Source organism: Euprymna scolopes, unplaced genomic scaffold (assembly GCF_053919585.1).
Source record: "Euprymna scolopes isolate OS-2025 unplaced genomic scaffold, ASM5391958v1 sca128, whole genome shotgun sequence".
In the NCBI taxonomy this organism is placed as follows: domain Eukaryota; kingdom Metazoa; phylum Mollusca; class Cephalopoda; order Sepiida; family Sepiolidae; genus Euprymna; species Euprymna scolopes.
In genome coordinates, this window is record NW_027633134.1 from 29,760 (window position 1) to 51,069 (window position 21,310).

At 33.4% G+C, this 21,310-nt stretch overlaps 1 protein-coding gene across 1 annotated transcript in view; it reads right to left on the reverse strand.

Moving 5' to 3' along the window:
• LOC145273652 (zonadhesin-like) overlaps positions 1–21,310 on the reverse strand; it is a gene marked incomplete at its 3' end in the record, with an annotated part of 68,132 nt that overhangs the window by 15,380 nt on the left and 31,442 nt on the right. The window lies entirely within an intron of this gene.

Below are 21,310 nucleotides of genomic sequence, written 5' to 3' on the forward strand. Positions count from 1 at the left end.
CAAGAGCCACGAAAGCCAACAAACCGGAAGACTCGATATGATCATAGATCACATCCCTTGTTCGAGACGAAGGTAGGTGCATTCCACTGTGGGATTTCCTTGCGGTGTGTTTGATCTGTGATAGTTAATAAGACTTTCTCACGTGTGGTAAAGAGACTGCAAGCGGTTCGGGTTTCGAATCCTGTTCGGATGTGTCTAACTGATGAGCCCAAATGAGGGCGAAACTCGAGTCTTGGACTTCCGGTTTGTTGGCTTTCGTGGCTCTTGCTGGCTGCAATGTTGTCTGGCAGTGGAAACATACACACACACACACACAAACATATATATATATATATATATATATATATATATATAATTATATGAACGTTACTCTGTGTGTGAGTTCTTTCCCTGTAGGCTCTGAAATGGCTGAGACTATCTTTTGCAAATTATTTCACACAAAGGTAATGTATATGTCTGACAGTGTTCTTAGATATGTTTTATATAAAAATTCGTCAAATAAGTATCGAAAATCGAAAAAAAAAAAAATCCAATCTTAAAAATAGTCATTCTTTTTTTAAAAAAACAATAGATTTTTACAGGGAAATATTTTAGATTGCACCGGCAAGGGAGATAATAAAATCTCAACAAATAATTTCTTCTCAGTAAAACAAAGCAAAACAAAAAAATGTTGACGTCTAGAAATATAGCTCAGTGGTAGAGCATTCGACTCTAGATCAAATTATCTCGTGTTCAAGCCCGGGTGCACCTCACTATTTAATTTTAATTTTTTTTCTGATTAATGAATTCAGTTTACGATAAAAGAAGAGGTACCATTTAAAATCGTTGAAAATCATTTCTTTGTTTGCATATTTTTAAACTTAACATTAATCAGAAGTGAGTTTCCAAGGGCATTCATCGTCAAGCCCAAATATCAGCTGACATGATATTGTAAACAAACCCGAACGGAATTGGATAAACTACAATATCATTATTATTTTTAAATGAAATTTTCTTTTGCAAATTTGTCCACCTAGAACATTATTCCTCGTAATATATAATATTCAATAGAGGATAAATTCTATAATAATACATACGCAATCTGCATAAATTAAAATATCATGTTTAAGCGTATTCTACGATCGAGCGTATATATATATTTACTGTTATATCCTTACTTTAAATAAGAATACAGCAAGAAACACAGGGTTATCTATAAATATAAAAGCGAAAATGTATGTATGTTTGTATGTGTGTTCGCTTTTTCTGTATGTCTACAAAAGGCTTTTTTTCAGAGAAGCGGTCGGTCGCCTAACAGCTTTTTAAAACTTTTTATATCACATATAAATCATAATATCTCACAGTTAACAACGAAGCTCGCCTGTCTATTTAATTTGCTCGACTTTGGGAAGATAAATATTCAACATTTGCAGCTTACCGCATGTGGGTTAGTCTTTTTCCTATAACATCTTGAGAGGCGTTCCTGCAGTAAATGAAATACTATCTCGCAGTCAAACTTAACCTCATTAACATTAAAACGGGCACCTGCCAAATCCAAGTAATTAAATAAATGCAAATATGTTCCCGTTAGCATCTCGCTGTGGGGCAATTGTTAACGTCGCACGTTTTTTTTTTCACACTTTAATGTACAACTTTGCCTCAAGGGTTCGGGTTCGATCCTCATACTTACCTACCAAAACATTTTTAACCCCCACCCCCACCCCAAGAGTTTCCACACACACCTCCAAACACCCGGGAAACGCCGGGTACCCCTCGCTAGTGAGTTATAAGGGGTTTATTTACAAGGGAATACATGTGACACAAGAGTTACATATTTTCTTATTTCTTCCTGTCTTTTTTCCTTCTGCCTCAGTCACGTGAGAGGATCAATATATCCATAGTTCATTTCATCTATGAAGGGATATTAGGTTATTCTTTCATCACCTGGAATTCTTTTAGGATTTTCTTTTGTAATACTTGCAGTATTACCACTCTGTCCGTGTATATCAGAGTTTCATCACACATAGAAAATGGAAACACTTTTAATCCTTTTCTATTCTTTTCGTCTTGCCCCACTTGTTTTTTTATCTTGTTAATATATTTATCTGTTTTCGATGCTTTCTTTATTTCCTTAAGTGTAACAGAAAATTCCCTAACAGTATTTATTAATATATCTGTTAATTCATTTTCTTCTTTTAGTGCTGCTATAACAGTTTCTTCAAATTCAGTTTCACTGGGGACCAATTTCGACAAACCATCTGCATGTGTAATTTTACTAGATGCTAGATGTTTCATTTTTGACATCCTAATTGAGCAAAATAATACTCCATCTCTGTAATCTATTTGCCGTATGAGTAGGGATCCCTTTTTTTTAACCAAAGATCGATAGTAATGGTTTATGGTCCGTTTCCAAGACGGAAGATCTTCCATGAATGAATCTATGAAACTTTCTCATGGCATACACAATCGCCAGACCCTCTTTTTCGATCTGACTGTACATTTTTTTCAGTGGGTAATAAAACCCTCGAGGCGTGAGAAATTGGTTTAGTAGATTCATCTTCCATTCTGTGGAGAAGCACCTCTCCTAAACCGTATTTGCTCGCATCTGCCGCTACAATTAAATTCTTTTTCGGATCGTAATGTGCTAACGCTAGAGCCGATAATAAACATCTTTTAATTTTTTGGAATACTTCCTCACATTCCTTTGGCCAGAGTCATTTTTTATTCTTCTTCAATGATTCTCTTAGTTCGTGCATATTTGAGAGATAAAAATTATAGTAGTTTGTTAGATCCAAGAATGACTGTAACTTCACTACATTGTCTGATCTAGGCATTTCTCTAATTGCTTCTGTCCTAATTGATTTAGGTCTTCTATCTTTCCAATCAATTATTTGCCCCAAGTATTAAATCTTGTCCATACCAAAATTACATTTTTCGAGAGCCACTTTAAATCCGTAATTTTCTCGAATACCTTACAAATATGTTTTTTATGTTCTTCAACATTTTTGCTTCTTATCAAAATGTCTGAATAAGCCATTGCAAAATCTAAGCCTGCTAGCATGGCATTCATAATTTGGTGCTACTTTCAAACCAAAACGGCAATCGTTTTAGGAAAAATAATCCTTTATGAGTATTCATTGTCAGTTATTTTGCACAATCTTTGTGGACTTTGACCTGCAAACATGCTTCTGATAATTTTTGTGAAAATTTTTCCCCCATTTAACTTAGAAAATATTTCCTCAGGGGTAGGGAGTGGATAGTTAGTATCCTTTAAGCAATCATTCAGTCCCGTCGAAAAATCCCCACATACCCTGATTTAAAAAAAAAAAAAAATTTTCACCTGAACTGTGAGTGATGCTCATTCAGAGTAGTCCAATTTTTTTATTACTCCAATTTCTTCGAGTCTATTTAATTCTTTCTCGATTGTTTCTAATGCCGAATATGGAACCTTCCTTTTGGGTTTAAACACTGGTTCGCGTCATAAACCGTAACAGACTGAATTAAAAAAAATAACTTACTTTTAGTGTGTCTTAGCTTTTTTGTTCAGTAGTTGAATTTTTCCGTGCAGTTTTTTTTTCATTCGTTGTCCAATATCCTTTTAGTTCTAGAGTGACAAAAATGACCAACGACCCCCATTGTTCCCCCCCCCCTTTTGAGTTGGTCTTGTGCCTAAGTTTTTGTTTGTGTTCATTTTTTGCCTGAATAAAAGATTTAATATCTTAAAGTGTAGTATCTGTTCTGCAGATGCTGCACTTCAGGTAATTTGTCCCGGTCAATGGAGGGTAAAGCCTTTATACTGGGACAATTACTATTTTTGGACCCAACCGGAGTGCTCCTTTTCCCTTTTTTTTCGGGAAGCTGGTTTAACCCCACATAAAAACGACCTCGTATCACATTTTGCTTTGGTGGGAAAGCAAATAAATACTAATAGAAAAGAGGGGTTTTAATATGAACATCAACACACACACACATACACAAAACGAATTCATAGGAGTATAGATAGATAGATAGATAGATAGATATGCATATATATTTGATAAAGGTAAATTTGAAATTAGAAATACTAAAATAAATGTTTCTTTTCAGAATATATCACTTTAAATTCTCTCTCTCTCTCTCTCTCTCTCTCTCTCTATATATATATATATATATATATATATATAGTTTTTCAATAAATATTAATAATAATAATAATAATGTTTCATGCTTACGCAATCATCAGTACACAAAGTGATAATTAATGCTGGTCAGGATATTCGAATTAAGTCAAGAAAAACACACCTTGAAGGGGTTAATTTCTTGCCAGATACGCATATGCCTTTATAATACTGAGTATATAATCTTATGTAATAACTGTGGGCCACAAGTTTTTTATTTAATTACTTTTTATTTATTTATTGCTTATTTTTAGTTTTTCGACCATTTCTCCTATTCACTATGTTAGATTATCTTTATAATTTTGCCCATTATCGTTATTTGCACTTTGATATTTTCCAGGCTCATTTTTCTTACTTCCTCTTGTCTTTCTCTTGTAGAACTCAACCCACTTTAGTCACCCTTATAGCTCCCCTCTATGTCAAAATAATCATGTACTTGTATAACGGTCACTTCATTTCCCCACATTTTATTTTATTTTTTAATCCTTATATTTTATACTTAATCAGTCATCCTTTATTTTTTAAGCTTATTCTACATTCCCACCCTAGTGTATCCTAAGCTAAACATTGCATTTCCCTATATCTGTAACTTAGTTCCCTTGCCTTTCTCTGATGAGAAGCATTAGACCTTGAAATACCTCGGTATAAAGAGCGTTTATAACTCCCCTTTCTATATGATGTTTCTCCTTATCGAACTGGCAAATAAATTCATGTATACCTACATTTACTTTATCTTGTCTTGAATTTTTATTTTATATAATATGTATATATAATATTACACACCCAGACGCACATATAAATATTGTTTCAAATTGGCGCAAGTTTTAGGCGATCAAGAACATGCCGAAGAATATATGACTATAGGAGGTTGGAAATCGTGGGTGATGTGTGTGAAGTCAATGAAGCATATATATATGTATGGTGAAAAAATGACGTGTGGGAAGATCTAATGGGATTTGCTATTGTTAATACGAACAGAGAGAGAGAGAGAGAGAGAGAGAGAGAGAGAGAGAGAGAGAGAGAGAGAGAGAGAGAGAGAACACCGGTGTAGCCAGAAACAGACAAGTGACATTTGTCCTTTACTGAAGTTAATCAAACTGTCAGCCAGTCAACTAGTAATACCAGATTTGATAAGTCGCCCGAGGAATTTTTCTAGTCAAATTTCGCCGATTTGTTTTATATTGGGTAGAGAAACGCGTTCCAGTTAATTCATGAGAGAACCTTTGTGTGTGTGTGTGAGGGGAGGGGGGGGGTCCGGATAATAAAGAAGGTTTTCTAAAGCTGTGTTTAATATGTGCATTTTTGCTGAGAACCCGGATATACACGTGCCTTTGGCTATGACTCTCGGGGGAGTTCGACATGCTTGTTGTAAGGAGTTTCTTTCTCTCTCTCTCTATCCCTCTCTCTATCTCTCTCGCTCTAATTCTTTCTTTTTTTTTCTCTCTTTTTTTCTTTTCTTTTTTCTCTCTCCGAACGGACTGAACACGAAACACGTTTCCTCATTCAGATACTTATTATTCTCTCTTCATCTCCCGTTTTTGTTTAAAATATGAAGTTTTTATTTGCTCCCCCACTTTCCATGAGGCAGAGTTTGACACGAAAGAGGAACTCTAGGCTAGGATAAAAATAAAAATTGTCCCAGTCTAGAAGGACTTTTTCACTGAGCGAGGACAGTAATGATGAAGCGTAGATAACACACTTTGTTCATAGCACCCCCTCCCAAATAATTAAAAGATTTATAAGTGACCATTTTTATATTTTAACGCCATAACCCAATAACAATAATTAATTCGGTTATTAAATAATTAAAAAGCAAAAATGATAATATAAATTAAATAATAAAAGAGTAGAAGAATTACAGGTGGGGAAAAATGTATTTAATCAACAGCAAATACCAATATTATAAATTTAATCTTTTAATAAAATGATGCAATGAATATGAATGCAGTTGGGCTTCTCCTCACAAGAATAAGATTGGCTAGTGTAAGTCATAAGTACGGACGGGTATAGCAGCCTGGAAGAAACATTGAAAGATACGCCGAAAGCCTTAAGCCTAAGAATATTAACATCAACGATTACGAACAGTCGTTCTTTACGGCAGCTTATTATATTGTATTACTCAATTACTGTAGTCATGACGACCCAGGTATTTCAAACAAATATATCCCTTTCCGATTAATATAATAAAATAATTACAGATAATTTTAATGTATCAAAATTTATTTAAATTTTGGACAAGTAGTACCTTAAACACATGGTATAAACGTTATGAAAATTGGATATACGTATTTGAAAGATTAAGTAATTCTTCTACCATGTCGAAGGGAGCACATTGGGATTCGGCTTCTTGACGGACAATTAGAGAATCGGGAGAACTTCCATTGTTCCACTGGAACGTCTCTGCATATGATTTAAAATGCATCAACATAGGATATATTTGAAGTTTTAATAGAATTTTTACCCTATAACCTTTTTAGGGAGTGGCACTTATAGATACAGTACTATTGTGTGCGTGCGTGTGTATCGGTCTGCCATTTTGTTTTACTTTTAAATTTCTTTTAAACCGTGCTTTTTAGATATTCATTTATCATCTAGAGTCTTTTTTTCTTCTGCCTGAAATATTTCTTCAGTTTGTTCAGTTTTTAAAACCGTGGACCTTAATTTTTTTATTCGTCTAGTGGCTATTATCTTTGGTTGTGCCGTGGACTTTTTTTTTTCAGAGTCAATCTTTTGTCTAAAGGCAACATTTATAACAGATGGTGCCGTAATCGATATAAACCTGGCAGGGTCGAAATTATTTCCATGCTAGAAAATAATATATACTGATCAAACGGCATCATTTCTAACACGATCAGCCGGTCACTGGTGTGTGACCGACCCACTTGTTAAACTAAATGTCTTAGAAACGGCCCCATGATGATGTGGAGATGGGCCAGTGATTAGGACACGAGTATCAAGAGGAAAAGCATACTTGAGATGTTGGCTGTAAGTGTGCGGCTCCTTAATTTTCTCAAGATCACTGGTGGCATTCTGTCTGGAATCGTCTTCCTTCGTCTTCAGGTCGCCTTATTCGACTTAAGACATTTATGGCAGACACAAAAATCACACAACACGGGTCGCAATATATATGAGAAATATAATTAACTATTTATTTTATAAATTGTATAGAATATATATATATATATATATATATATATATATATATATATATATATATTACAATATTGACATACAATCTACATATCCTACAATTGATTTTCACTATTACTTTATTAAAACTAACTAACCAACCTTAACTAGTGTAGAGAGAGAGAGAGAGAGAGAGAGAGAGAGAGAGAGAGAGAGAGAGGTGATGCCCCCCCCCGACTCATTTATGGAGAGACAGAAATATGCGTGCTCACCTCATGGCGGTCCGGACAGAAAGAGAAAGAGAAAAAGGAAGGGTAATATGGGATGCATTTTTGTGTATTCCTCCGTTTACGGCCCAAAATCACGGCCATGTAGGGAGAGGGTGCTAACAACCATCAAAACCAAGGCACTAAGATACAGTGGCCCAATCTTCTCCCGATTAATTTTACTTATAAATAGGCTTTATTTTTATGTAGATTCTCTAGAAAGGAACGCACACACACGTTTACATTTATATACATAGGTTATAAGAATAAAAGAGTTTACAATAAATTGATTTTGTATTTTAACTAGGATTTCAGCCCGGCGTTGCCCGGGTGTTTGGAGGTGTATGTTTAGCAAAGAAAAAGGGGGGGTGGTAGTAGGAAGGCAGGCTCGAACCCGTATCGTAATGGAGGAAAAGATCGGGAAAAACGTGACGTCTTTACTGTTACGACCACCGTCAAACCGGGAGTGACGTAGGTTTTAATTAAGACTAGACAATCGAAAAGAGGCGATGACTTTCGAAAATATCGGCGAAAAAAGCGACCCCTCCCTATAGAAAAGTTTCCAGTTGACAATGAAGAAATTATTTTTATAGCCAATTTTTCTATATTTTTCATCCGAATGGTCGAGCTTAAAACGATACTGATCTTGTGAAAATTCACCGCCTCTGTCGAAAGTTTTAGGCAGACATGCAAACATACATACATACATTTATATATTGACAGCTCAAATTTTCGACGCAAACCGATTAAAAAGCTTGCCCTATCTCTGAATATCCTTTATGTAAAATTTCAGATGTTTGGACCAGAAATTTTCTAAGTAATGTGGTAGAGACCGCAGACGTAAAATGTTTATATATATATATATATATATATATATATATATATGTTTATATATATACTTATATATTTATATATATTTATATATGCATTTACATATATATTTATATATATATTTATATATATTTATATATATATTAATATATTTATATATATATTTATATATATTTATATTGAGTAAAATGATATATATATATATATATATATATATATATATATATATATATATACATATATATATATATATATACCGAGCTTATTATGTGTCTGCATTGCAACGAGCACTGTTTTATTTTATTTTAATTGTATTAATTTACTAATACATTACAATATATTCTGCTCTCCGGACTGTTATTCTAATCCCCTTACGATTAATATATATATATATATATATATATATATATATATATATATATATATATATATATATATATATCTATATATATATATATATATGTATGTGTATATATATATATATTTGTATATATACTTATGTGTTCATATATATATATTTATATATATATTTATATAAATATATTTGTATATATATAGGCACCGCCAAAAATGGCCGCAAAATCAAGTTGTTGTTGTTTTTTAAAACTAAATTACATTTATTAAAATCCATTATTTCTGAGTAACTTTTTTTTTTCCAGAAAGATAAAACCCTGAATTTTATCATATAGAAAACAGAATGATGTAAAACTTTTTCTACTATTTTTAATTCAATTTTAAATGTTAAATTTTCCCAAAAAGTTAACAATTGTTATTTTTTGTCTTGCACAAAAAACGTACTTAAATATTAAAAAAAAAGGGTTTTTGAAATAATTTATTTATTCATTTATTGTCTAACTAAGATTTAGGATGATTTTCTAAGAGAATATGCAAAAATATTATAATATAAGTACCTGAATTTCAAATAATTCCACTTATTCATATATGTAACCAGATATTTCGCGTCGCCGAAGAGTTCAGATCGACTCTGTTTACGTTTTCTTTCGATGAGACGAAAACTATGGAAGACTAAACAGGCCAAAAAAACTTATTTTTCAGTGACGAAAATTTCAATGTATTATTAAGCTGAGGCTGGCCAGTACCAGATGGGTGACCATTTGTATGAGTTTGGTTTTTAATGTGTATGTGTGTGGGGGCCAGGCTCCCCAAAATGGGGGGAGGGGGCAATTTAAAGCAGAATAAAAAAAAATTATTTCAGCGCTTTTGGTCCACCGTAGTCGAAAGGCGGCAAACGTTTTCAAACGAGATCGAAAAAAATGATGCTATTTTTAACACAAAGGGCACAATATTTATCGAATTTTTTTTTTTGTATCGATTATTCAAAGCATGCTCTGTTTAATAATGGTCATGCATTATTCGGCTCGCTAAAAAAAAATTGTTAATTTATTTATCAAAAATTTTAAAATGGCTTTTTTCGTATAAATATAAAATATTTTTTTTTTTGTTTTGCTTAACTTAAATTAATTATTTTACTTAACATATTCACCGAATTTCACACTTCAAAACTCAAAAGCGGGATAATTAAACACAATCGAAGTTCTGATATTCAGACGTCAAAATAAGGTATGCAAACAATTTTTTTTTTTTTTTTTTTTTAATCTATAATTCTGTCCCTTACAACAACACAATATGTTTTGTTCAGTTTCAAATGATTATTTTAAGCATATTTGTTCCCACTTCAAAACAAGGGGGGGGGTTTGTAAGCAAAAAAATATATATATATAAATATCGTTTATGAAAAATAAGTACACTGTTATAAAGTTCATTCTTCTCTTAATAATCGCTGAAAATTTCATATTGATCGGATAATTACCTGATTTTTGGTAGATTTTTAAAAAGACGGTCCGTCAAAAAGTACTGACCTGCCCCCCCAGTTTTGGCGGTGCCTATATATATATATACTTATATATTTATATATACGTATTTACATATATATTTATATATATTTATATATATATATATTTATATATTTATATAAATATACTTACACATATATATTTATATATATTCATATATATATGTATATATATATATTTATATATATATATTTATATATATATATTTATATATATATTTATATTTAAATATATATATATATATACATACATATATATATATATATATATATATATATATATATATATATATATATATATACTCGCAGAAGTACCCGTTGTTGACTGGGTTCAAAAACAGCCTACAGAAAATGGACTGTGATTGATGAAAATATGATAGGTTATTAAAAAGAGGGGTTGTAAAGAGATAGGTTTTAATACTAAAAAATTTTACCCTAAGAAAAATATGATGAAAGTAAAGATAATTTTCGCGAAAATATATTTTTTATATCAACTTTGTTTCCATTCGTAGCCTAGAGTGACCAACAAAACGATGTTTCCTTGCAAAGAAAAATGTCATCGATATAATATTATAAATATATAAGAAATAAACGTTACCATAGTCACACAGACGCATATAACTTCTCTATACTTCATTTCCTATCACAGATGGTTACGTTTCCAACCCGTTTCCCAGACCAGCAAGAACAACACGCATCACTTCTAGATCTGTTTCTGACCACAGTTCCCGATTACTGTGTAACTAATACCCAGAGCCCACTTGGGAACGCCGATCATACAGTGTTAATAGTTGAAATAGCCCTAAACTTTAGAGCCAAAACTGAAGAGCCACTGCTCAAAACAACGAGATATTATAAAAAGGCTGACTGTGAAGCCATCGGGAATCTCATCAGGAACACCACATGACAAAATATCGTTTCACTTCCTGCTTAACAGTGCGCAAATGAGACCACTGAATGGTTCAAAACAGCAATTGAAGCACATGTTCCCACACGGAAATTTTATAGCAAGCCCCACTCTCCCCAATGGTTTACTTCAACTTGTGCAGCCGCCATCGCGCAAAGGCAGCATGCGTACCACAGATTTAACTGACATACGTCCAGTTCAAACAGGCAGAAGTATATAGAAGCCAGAAGTAACTGTAAGAAAGAAATAGCGACAGCTAAGCGAGAATTTACTGAAACCACCAAAAAACGCATCGAAGCACAGAAATTAGGAACCCGCGACTTCTGGAAAATCTACAACAGTGCAGTAAATAATGGGCCATCAACAATCTCCCCCACTATCCAACAATCATGAGGTTGTTTACTTTGCAACTGACAAGGCTAACATGCTTGCCAGTCGGTTTGCCTCCAACTCCACACTCGACCCTGCCAACCACCCCCTCCCTGACTTTCCTTTGCAGACAGACGCCACACTAGATGATCTAGAAAATCACCCCTTCTCAGGTGCATGCTATCATAAGAAATTCTGACACTGCAAAAGCATGTGGACCTGATCTCATCCCAGCTGTTCTCCGCTGAAGTAGCTCCAGTTCTCTCCAAACTTTACAACAAATACCTTAATGAATCTTGCTTTCCTGCCTGCTGGAAAACCCTTTCTGTAGTACCAGTTTTCAAGAATTCTGGCGAAAGAACTGGCCCAGTTAATTATCGCCCCATTAGCCTCCTCCCACTTTTCGCCAAAATATTTGAGACAATAATTAACCAAGCTCTAGTCCACCACCTTACAGATGCTAAACTTCTGACTGACCAACAATATGGATTTAGACAAGTCCGTTCAACAGCAGACATCCTAACTGTAATCTCAGAGCGTATATACCAGTCACTGGACAAAGTGGGGGCGGGTAGAGCGGTAGCTCTAGATATATCTAAGACTTTTGACAGGGTATGGCATGAAGGTCTTCTCAGGAAAATCAGATCATATGGTATCACTGGAAGAATACATGACATAATTAAATCTTTCTTGGATAAGAGAAAAATCCAGATTGTCCTCGACGGTCGTACATCTAAACAATACAATATAAATGCGGGAGTGCCTCAGGGGTCTATGTGCGACCTCTGTTATTCCTAATATTCATAAATTACCTCCCTGACAAAACTGCCTCTGAGATGGGTATATATTCTGACGACACCACACTCTATAACAGACACGATAAAACAAATGACCGCATATCTAAGAAATGGCAGAAGCACTAAAAGATGACCTCCGATTTGTAGTGGAATGGGGACATAAATAGATGGTCACATTCAATGCTGCCAAGAGTAAACTCGTTTCCTTCAATAATTACAAGAAACCTTCTCTACCACCAATAGCAATTGCCAATGACCCATTATCTGAAAGTACATACTTTAAATTCCTCGGCCTAATGCTCTCAGGAAACGTGAGTTGGAACAATTACATAGAGAGTATCGCCAGGACCGTTGTGAAGAAGGTAGGTTTTCTCTACCGTACTAGAAAGCTACTAACGCCCGAAAGTATCCTATACCTCTATAAGGCCACCATTCGACCATGTATGGAGTATTATTGTCATATTTGGGCTGGTGCATCTACCACTAGTCTCTCGCCCCTAGACAAGGTTTAAAAGAGAGTCGCCAATCTGATAGGTCCTGAACTGTCATCTAAACTTCAGCCCCTGTCCCATCGACGAAATGTTGCATCCCTCTGCCTTTTCTACAAGTACTTTAACGGTGAATGCTCTGACGCACTGCAAGCACTTGTGCCCCCTCGACGTAAATACCCCCGACAAACTCGACAAGCAGCTAAATCCCACCCCTTCACAGTAGAGATCCCTAGATGTAAGAGAGTCTTCTACTCCAGTAGTTTCTTCCCCAGGACAGCTAGACTTTGGAATTTCCTTCCGTCCCCACTTCTCCAACTGTACTGACATGCAGAAGTTCAAGTGCAACGTGAACCGACATCTTGCTGGCCAACTCCCTACACAGTACCCCTGGTGCCTATGTCCCTGATAGTAGCCCCCTACAACAAAGTGGCAATATGCCTTGTTTGGGGTGAAAATGTAATAAAAAAAAATAAATAAAAGTTATTTTTATGGTTCATTGGTTTGTATTTTTAAGTAGTTTGTAATTTTTTTTTAAATTCACGAACCGGTTAAAAAAAAATAAAATGGCAGCGACTTTCAAATGGAGAGCCCCATTTTCAATTTGAAGGAGGGACACCTGAGCATTCTGTGTTAACAATTTAAGAGTGTTCCGTCAACGTAAGACATATTTATAAACATATTTTAATGTTTTCCGTTATTTTGTGCTTGAGGAATATTCGATTATGGCATGTGTAGTTTATATAAAAATTCATTTAAGTAGTTATCGCCTCAAATTTAGTTTTAATTTCGGTTCGCTTAAATTATTTCAAGTACACAGCATTAAAAACTATTTAAAAAAAATAAACATGAACTGAACTTTTATTGACTATGGTAACATTTATTTCTTATATATTTATTTTTTCGGGTAGTCGTTTGTTGGCTTTTCTGCTAAACACTTTTACTAAATAATATCGATGGAATATCGAAAAACAAAGAAACAAAAACAATTTTGAAAAATAATGAAGCTTTACTTACTTTAGTAAAATAATCCGAAACAGCAAAATGGGATATTAAAAAAGTAAACACGTAATTGCTTTATTTTTTTAAAGCAAAGAATCGATATAATATGAATAAGAACAAAATGGCGCCCTTTTCAAGCAGAACAGCTTCGTTTCAGTTTTACAGTATTGAACGGTGTAGTATTGCGCCGTCGGATTCAGGGTTGTACTATTGTAATGTAAAGAACACACAGAAAGGGTTGTAATCAACTAAATTCCTTCTAGTAAACTGACAAAAAAAGCTTAAACAGATATATAAATAAAAATAAAAAGGTTATATAAATGTTTTTAATAAGACACGTAATCATGTGAGCAGGATTTTTTCTTTCTTTTGACCCGATAACAAGTAACGTTCTTATTTTTTCTTATTCATCGATTTATCTATTTTCGAAAGAGTGCCACGTGAAAGTGGAGAAGGAAAAAACAGAGATGCAAAATTTGTGTCGAGAATTGTCTAAAGTTCCAACTTTTATTTGAATTTATTCGACATAATATGATTCAACTAAAAAAATAAATAAAAGCTAACGTGAATTAAGATTAAAGTTAAGGTGTTATTGTGGACCCTCACCCCTTAAAAAAAACCTTGTTAAACTTTCTGACATATTTCCATTTTATGGAGGTCAGGCGCGAACGAACACCCAATAATTTTATTATACCATATTTCTTCAAACTGAAACATGATTATCAAAGTATACTTACGCAAATAGACATGAAAAGTCTTTGTTAAAGTTTGTGCTATATTTCCATGGAGTACAGGTGCGAATGCAGACCCCACAATTTTATTATACCATCCCTATTTAAGTTAAAACATACTTATCAAAGTATTCTTATGTATATCTATATCAAAACGTTTTTTTTTTCATTTTTTATTTCCATATTTTGGGGGCCAGGCGCGAACGCAGACCCTGCAATTTTCATGAACCACCGTTCTGCCAGATCAAACATACCCATTCCTGATTCTCGATACATCTTCTATCATTATATGTAATCAGTTTTTTTAAAATAGTCAACCATATAGGATCCTATTCGTGACCACACACACACACACACACACACACACACACACACACACACACACACACACACACACACACACACACACACACACACACGTTCAGCTTTATATTATAGATATTCATATATATATTTATGAATATATATATTTTTTTATATATTTATATATATATATATATATATATATATATATATATATTTATTTATATATTTATACTTTTTTTCTGAATAAATTTATCTAACAATCAGCTGGCATGGAAACCTGTGATTATAAGATTTACAAAGTATTACTGTACTGGTCGTAATATTCTACGTATTATCCCACCTAAATAGGAATTGCTCAATATACAGGATAGAGCAAATAAAGCAAATTATAGTGATTCAATGAAATTTAAAAAAAATTTATTCAAATCAAGGATTTTTTTAAATTTCAAGTAAAACAAAGAATACTTTAGAAATTTTATCTCCTCATCCTATAAGGTTTCGATGCCTACCATCTCTTCAGGAGAAAATATTAGCAAATTGATATAATGGTCTGCACCCTATTTGTTAAAATCAATTGATTAAATAGAAGTCACATAGCAGGGGAAATTGAAGAAAAGGATATAATGGTTTAGTTCCAAATTGCGCGGTAAAATCACACTTTAAAGCAGTTAATTTCTGTTTTACAGGTGTTTTAACTGAGTCAGGTGTGAAATGGAGCCGGTTGAATGTCGAGAAGTGATCCAGTTTTCGTATTTGAAAGGAGGCACACCACAGGAGACTTTTGATGAAATGAAAGAAACTTATGGTGATAATGCCCCATCATATGACCGTGTAAAACGCTGGCATCGTGAATTCAAACATGGCCGAAAGTCTATGAAAACAGCTCCCAGACTTCGTCGCCCCCCCTTCTGCCATTGATGAGGCCGTGAAGCTGAGGCTGCCATTTTGGAAGATCGACGTATTACTATTCGGCAAATAGCCCAAGATGTCAAGATTAGTAAAGGGTCTGTAGAAAGTACCATTCATGACCATTTGCATATGCATAAGGTGTCTGCCGGATGGATTCCAAGGTTGCTCACACCATTCCAGAAGCGAGAACGCGTCGAGTGCTCCAGGATGAATTTGGAGATGTGCCAAGAAGATGAGTCAAGGTTTTTCAAAAGACTGATTACACAGGATGAAACCTGGGTCCATCACTATGATCCAGAGACCAAAGTCCAGTCAATGCAGTGGAAGCACTTGGACTCACCACCTCCAAAGAAGGCAATGTTGCAGCCCTCCGCTGGCAGGGTTATACTCACAGTCTTCTGGGACCAGGACGGAGTAATGATGACAGATTTCCTGGCAAAGGGTACCACAATTATAGGAGCCTATTATGCTTCACTTTTGAGGAAATTAAGGGAAGCTATCAAAATCAAGAGGCGAGGCAAGATCAGCAAAGGTACCCTCCTCCTGCAGGACAACGCTCTGGTCCACAACTCGCATGTCGCCAGATCAGAAGTACGGGCGTGTGGTTATAAAATCCTCCCCATCCTCCCTACTCTCCTGACCTTGCACCCTCTTACTTTCACCTCTTCCCAATCATGAAGTAGTTTTTGAAAGGAAAGCGTTTCCCAGATTATGCAGCCTTGATTTCTGAAGTCACGTCGTGGTTGGAGGACCAATTTGGTGTGTTTTACAAAAACCGTCTCCAGAGCTGCATCAAACGATGGGAGAAATACATAACTCTGGGTGGTTCCTATGTAGAGAAAGACTAATGACTGTGCCAAGTTTCCTTGCTCCACTGCTATTGGAAGTGGGTCAGGGGCATTACTTGTTGCAGGCTCCTCGTATATATATTTTTATGTATATATATTTATATGTATATTTATACTATATATATATATATATATATATATATATATATATATATATATATACGTTTTTAAAGTGTTAGAAACATGGCTAAAATAAATATACAATGGTTTTTAAAAGTGTGAGTTACAATATGTTATAGAATGTACAAGTTTTTTTTATTTATTACTTATAATTTTGCATTACATTACATATGTATACATATATACATAACTATATATATATATATATATATATATATGTATATATATATATATATATATATATATATATACATTGGATTGTCATGTACCAAGGCACTTCAAAATGTTACTACGATTTTAAAAATTTACATAATTTATTATTTTTCAAAACCTTATATATATATATATATATATATAGCTGCAATGGTAGCATCCCCAGGCATTACCTCCTTCTTTTGAGAGGAAAGCTTAGTGTAATATCTGTTCTGTTGCCTATCGACCATTCTCCCAGGCAGTGCTGTCTCTTTTTTGAGTAATGTAGTTTATTTTCTATTGTCATGAGACCATTTCCCAGGCATTAATTCCTCTTTCAGGAAGAGGGTAATAGTGTACGTACCCCCAATGTAACAATTCACTAACAAACTTATCATTTAAATCAATCTCTATATGAAAGTTACATTGTGCGTATGTTTGTATGTGCACGTGTGTGCAAAACGGTCTCTATCTAACTACTTTGTGAATTGTTTATTTACAGACTTGAAACTAGATATACGAGGTATCGGGACATATGGAACAAATGTTGATTTACATTTTATCCGAAAAAAAAAGAAGACAAACTAAGTGCTAAATGATCAAAATGGAAAAAGTGGAACCTGGCAGGCGTAAATCGACTTTATTTGTATTCTCCACGCATGTGCAAACACATATCTATACGTTTAACTGCGTTAATTTTAAACATTTTTATATCCAGATTACCTTAGGTCATATGATAGCGAATTCTGTTGGAAAGCTAAACGTTTTGGTTTCGATTTTAGTTGATGGCACCAAATTCATATATAGTTTTTGTAACTTCTGAAATCACTATTATATATTGGACACAATATAATAATCGATAAAGAATTGCCGCTGTAATAATTATACGAAATCTGCATAAATTAAAATAACATATTTAAGCGTATTTTACGGCCGGGCAAACCCGGACGGCCTTCTAGTTAAGCATAACAAAATTATGTAAACACATTTTTACTAGTTAGTATAATCGATTTAAATAATTAAAATTGGCCAGTGATGTATTTTATTCGCAAAAAATAAATAAATAAATAAAATAATAAGGTAATAATAAACTAATTACAACGGAACAGCTGTGAATGCAAATAAAAAAAAACAGTAGTGATGATATTAATATAAGACATTAACAGAATTACAATTCAACAATTTTGTATTTAATCGAACATCAGCATCAATAACGTTATTAATAATTTTATTAATTTAATATTCCAAGAATTACAATTTACGACTTTTGTATTAATTGGAAACAAATACGATTAACATCATAAATTTAATAATTAGATAGTTAAAATAACTACAATTAACCCCATTCGTATTTTAATAGAAAACCAGCACAGATGATATGTATTTGCAAACAATATAAACAAAATACAAAGCAAAGTTGAAACTTGCATCTGCAAACGAAAATTACTCCAAAAATATAATCGCGTAATGTTGAGAACAAGTACGATTTGTAATCTTATATTATCTATAAAGTTGAGAATGTGTGAGGACAACTTTCAACCTATATACTCAACGAATCTCTTATCTACAGACTTGAAATTTTGTATATAGAGTATTCAGACACGTAGAAAACTTTAAAATCGGTTTTCATCTGGATAAAAAAAGGTCTGCTAAAGGATCCAAATTGAAAAATTGGAAGTGGAGGGGCTATCGGATTTTTATCTTTTATCAACTGTTTCACAAATGCGAATGCACGAATTTCTTAGGTTAAGAATAAATAGATTTTAAAAACGCTTTTTAAAGAACGTGACAAGCTAGTCTAATGGTTATCGTATTTGCCCCATTGTCTTTGTTTTGGCTTCTATCTCAGTTTCTTTCCGTTTTTTTTTCTTCCATTTTTTAAAGGAATTTAAGGTTACGTTTAATACCGACCAACGCCGGACACATCTGTTAGTTATATATAATACACATAAAAATAGAAAAAAAAAAAAAAAAAACTAATTTCACTTTCGTATGCTTTCCATTGTTTTTAGTCCGCTTATAACCTACACATTAGAATTTATTATACTTTATTTATTCATGACTAGCGGGGTTGGAGGGAACCTGGCTTTGCACAGTCTTAAAATACGCTTAAGTATGATATTTTAATTCATGCAATGAATGCGCCATAAATTGCCCGATAGAAGATTTGTAGAGATAGAGAAGAGCATACGATGTGAGCGCGTGTTTAGAGCGATAGAGAGAACCGCCCTTCTAATGTATTAGCAGAAAAAAGATATATATATATATTTAATTATAAATAATTATTTTTATACCAACATATATTACTTACTTTTAAAAGCGTCATACCATCCAATCTTGTTAAAAATCTCAATCTAGCACACTTAAAGTGTCATATTTATCTAATAATATCCTGGACAACACTCTACCCACCTTCTATGAATATTCCCCTATAAAAGACCCCAAATATGCCTATTGCTAGACTTCGTATCCACAAATATCCCCTCCTCTTCTGATGAAAATCTTTAGCCTTCGAAATACCTGGCATAAAAAGCTTTATAACCATTACACATTTTATTGTATTCCCTAGCTTCACATTGACAAATAAATCTATATGCATCAGTATATATTTTTCTATTATCAATATTTTCCCCATATATATATATATATATATATATATATATATATATATATATATATATATATATATATATATATATATATACTAGCATGGGTGCCCGGCGTTGGCCGGGTGTTTGAAGGAGTGTGTTGAGCAAAAAAAAAAAAAAAAAAGTGGTAGTAGAACGTGAAAAAGAAAAAAAAAAAACGTGACGTCCTTGCTGCTACGACCACCGTCAAACCGAAAATGACGTAGGTTTAAATTAAGGCTAGACAATCGAAACGAGGGGATGACTTTCGACAATATCGGCGAAAAAAGCAACACCTCCCTATAAAAACGTGCCCAGTTAGGGGTGAAGAAATTAATGTTTCTATCCCTCTCTCTCCTTCCCATCAATCCATATACATATACGTATAGCTAAACAATTTTACTAAATACAGCCAAATCTTAAAACCCCAATTTAAAATTCCTCCCCCTTACCCCTCCCTTTTATCTCCCTCTTCCTTTATCACTACACCTTCACCCACGCCTAGCTGAATTTACTAACAGATTTTCCGAGGGTGGAAAGAAAGCTCCCTTCCCTCAAATGGTGGCCACAAAGTGGGTGCCCATTTTACGTTAAATTATTATAAAAGTGATCCCCCACCTTTTGAAACAAACATTTTTTTCATATCTTGGAAACTACTCTTTTGCTGTAATTTTAAACATTATTTTCGTTTTCAGCGCCCTCTTTTCTTTAACATATAAAAAAGGTTACCTAAAAATTAAGAATAAGCGAAAACAATTTTCCTCCGAATAAAAATTTAAATAATAATTCAGCTTAGAAGAATATTTCGAAATGAAAACAAATCTATTACAGAAAATATTTAATAACGTGCTCCGTTTAAAACAATTTTTCAATGAAACTATCACAGTTATTTCCCCTTTGGTTTTGTGGTTTGAAAATTAAACGATTCCAGATTTCAGATAAAATAAGTTAAATCAAATACAAATTGAAATTTAAATAAGTTGAATAATTAATTTTTTTTAATTAGTACAATTAAAACAAAGCTATTAGGTCAAATAAGTAATATCACCGAGCTAATTATTTAAATAGATTTAATTTAATGTGATATGCTAATCAATGTAGATATGATTTGAAGAATGCTATATATAGAAATTACATATGAAATATAATATCTCTGTTGACAGAAGTATCCTGTCATGGGCGTTAAAATTTCTTGATCAGGAGAGGTGTACACACATATGGCTTTATATTTCTTTGGTCATTAGTAGTTGTACACACAGACACACACACACGAACGCTATTACTTTATATATATATATAGATATACTCTTTATTTGTTTTTACATAAGCAGTAGTATGTTACTATACAGTCATGAGCATATTTCGGTTAGCTACGTACGATTAACTAGAAACCTCTTCAGAGGATACAGCTTATATGAAAGCAATGTTTGCAATCTCTCCCTCTCCCTCTCTCTCACTATATATATATATATATATATATATATATATATATATATATATATATATATATATATATTAATCTGTGTATAAGATGTTTAAAAACCGACTACAATTGGCACAACGAGAGGAAAAATGTAAGGGAAAAGGGATCAAATTTCCCCAAAGAGAAATAACGTTTTTGTCGTCTTCCTTTGCCGGCATAAAGATTAAATCACCAAAGTTAAGCAACGTTGAACCTGATCAGTACTAAAATGGGTTATCATTTGGGAATTCCAGGTGCTGTATGAGCTCTCTGCTTATCTCGGCATTGTTTCCAGTCGTCTTGGATTTCTTCCCACT